General features: G+C 36.4%; 1 non-coding gene across 1 annotated transcript; it reads left to right on the forward strand.

Annotated features, from left to right (window-relative positions):
* Positions 1 to 2,708: 2,708 nt before the first annotated feature.
* On the forward strand, positions 2,709 to 2,813 carry LOC116274359. The gene has a single exon (XR_004182985.1). It is a non-coding gene; the product is annotated as a small nucleolar RNA U13 (small nucleolar RNA).
* Positions 2,814 to 3,214: the final 401 nt, after the last annotated feature.

The following is a 3,214-nucleotide window of genomic DNA, read 5'->3' on the forward strand; positions in this document are numbered from 1 at the left end:
CCTGCCTCAGCCTCCCAAGTAGCTGGGACTTCAGGCTTCCAACACTGTGCCCTGCTAATTATTTGTATTTTTAGTAGAGACGGGGTTTCACCATGTTAGTCATGATGGTCTCGATCTCCTGACCTAGTGATCCACCCGCCTCGGCCTCCCAAAGTGCTGGGATTACAGGCGTGAGCCAACACACCCAGTCCTAACATACTACACTATCTTAAAGGTTGCCCTGAATAAAAACCGTAATTTGAGGAGTCCCCATAACTAAATGGGGAAAGTTGTATTTTTGAGATGAGAAGTTTCCTCAAATTTTGCTATGTAGAGATAAGAAATTGGCTCTTTCTGGCCACCTTCTGTATCATTCTGTCATTCACCACCATAAGTAATTGGCTCCTTTCCTCCACTGTCTCTCATTATTTTCCTCCTCCCACTTCTTTCCTTTTCCTAACTCAGTTCCCTTGCTTTGATTTTCTTTCCCCTCTGCCTTGTCTATACCATACCATTAACAGCATCACCTAGGATTCACAATGGATTCTAGTGTTCAAGGTTCTGAAATGGCTGGGTCAGTCATTTCTGATCCTTTTCCATCCCCAAACACATAAGGGATGTAGCAGGCAGCCCCATCAAAATCCATGGCTCTCTACAGCACTAATTTTAAGAGGTGGAGAAGGGCATATCAGATTCTCCAACGAAAAGGAAACTTTGTAGGTTGAAAACATTCAAATACTTCCAATCAAGATCTGATCAGCAATTTCCCTACATTCCTTCTATGCTGTGTCGGCATCACTGGAAAGAGCCTCGCCTAATGTGGTGGCTTACGGACCAGCATCACTAACATCACCAGGGAACTTGTTATAAATGCAGAATCTCAGGCCTCCACCCTAAACCTACTGAATCAGAATCTGTATTTTAACTAGATGCTCACATTAAAGTTTGAGAATCACTGTGCTCTCATGGTAGGAATACAGTAAAACACAACATATCTAATGGTGTAAACAGCATTCAACTACTGATAATAACATATGTAATAGGATATTATGATGTTTGGAGTAAAGCAAGCTGCTTTTTATTTCTAGCATTTAATAACTGAATCTTCAACAAATCATTTAACCTCCCAGAACCTCAGTTAACTCATGTATAAAATGGAGATTATATCTATCTTACATAGACCATGCACATATGATTTTTAGGACAATGCTAGGCTTAGAGTGTGTGAGCAATAATTTTTTACTACTTATAGTTAAAATTATTATTATCATCATTATTTAATCAACTTGGCTTTATGTGCTAAAAAAGAAAAAAACTATTTAGATCAAGTTACACATCTTCCCAAAGCTTACAGCATAAAATGAGCAATAACTATATGGGCAATTGCACAAAAAAAAGCAATATGCTGACAAGATAACACATTCATTCAAATCTGTTTATGCTGAAATTTTAGTGAGCGTGAGCTTGGGTTTATTAGTCTGACCCACTGATTAAATAGCATTATTTGAGTCATAAACTACAAAATCAGAAAACCACTAAGAGATGATGAGATTAAAACATTCACCAAACAAGAAATATGTCAAGGAAGAGTCAAAAACTTTGGTACCAGAGAGGCTTTACGCTGCTAGATATACTTTTTTAATCAAAATGCCAACTTAATTGTTAACGGAATTTTTAATTCTCTATTACAATCCGAACTGGCTAAAACAAATAGTTTCTTCTAAGCTTAAACCAAACATTTAATTAAACCTACCAAGCATAAGTGGCATATTTTTTTATCCTGTCCCTTAAGTAAAAGTGTCAGAAAAGGCCTTTTACTCTTTGTTAATTGAAAAATAAATGGGTCTCCTGGAGAACAGAGTCATCTCTTTTGAACAATTCATCCACCATGCAATTGTGCAATTTATATCTATTCTAGGTACCAACCTTTGTCATTGCTTAGTCTGATAATTAGGAGTGGAAACTAGAAATAAATAAAAGCATTATTTTTTAAAATATTTCAAAGTCTTGTTTTTAGTACTTTGCATTCAACTCCAATCCCCAACATAACGTCTTTATGTTTAAAAATATAATTTTAAGAAAAGATTATTTATATTGTTTTCAGATAATCCTTTTGAACCATCTTACCAGTAATTAAGAGATAACTATGAGGCCATGCACAGTGGCTCACACCTGTAATCCCAGCACTTTGGGAGGCCAAGGCAGGAAGATCACTTGAGATCAGGAGTTTAAGGCCAGCCTGGTCAACATGGCGAAACCCCATCTCTACCAAAAATACAAAAATTGACCAGGTGTGGTGGCACATGCCTGTAGTCCCAGCTACTGGTGAAGTTGAGGTGGGAGAGTCACTTGAACCCTGGAGGCAGAGGTTCCAGTGAGCTGAGATCACGCCACAGCATACCAACCTGGATGAAAGAGTGAGACCCTGTTTCAATTTAAAAAAAAAAAAAAGAGAGAGAGAGAGAGATTAATGTGAGTCTTTTCCTCAATTTCTTCACCTGTCCCCTTTCTAATGTGTTTACATTCATTGAACTTAGATGTCCAGATAATCAAAACCCATTACCAACTGACTTTTACTAAAATCACTTCTTCACTTTCTCAGTAGTTATATTAAAAAGACTAACATTTTTTATGTGTTTATTAATGTTTAAATATTAACAAATTTCATTAAATTAGCTAAATCAAATATTCTGGTACATAAAAATTAAAGTGAAATATATAGTAATATGATCCTCTTGTAGTTCATGAACATGATGACTGGGTGTTCACATACATATGTGAGACGTGCCACCCTCTGAACCTAGTTACAATGTGGGGACATTACCTGTCTGACCTGAAAAAAAAGAAATATATGCTAATAAAGTAGTTAATCGTTTGAGGTTTGAAATAGACTTTCATAGAAATTCTGTTGGAAATTCACAGATTGTATAACAGAGACAAGATCTATAGTTTACTATACAGAAATCCCTTAACACATGATTTATTTAGAACAGCACTGCCAGGTCACAAGTAGTGTCTAGATAACCTAGAAAGCCAAGAATTGGCTAGAAACCCAGTCATGGATAAAGCTCTGAAGTTGAATTAATTTAGAAAATAGAATGTGATTCACTTTGAGTTATCAAACAAACATAATTTATGAGTTTCCTCTTTGCCTGTATTTTTGTCTTGTTTTGCTGGGGGTTTTTAATCAACTTTCAGTCTAGAGGTTGGGGGTATATTCTCATCAGCTGACCAG

This window comes from Papio anubis, chromosome 3 (assembly GCF_008728515.1).
Source record: "Papio anubis isolate 15944 chromosome 3, Panubis1.0, whole genome shotgun sequence".
In the NCBI taxonomy this organism is placed as follows: Eukaryota; Metazoa; Chordata; class Mammalia; order Primates; family Cercopithecidae; genus Papio; species Papio anubis.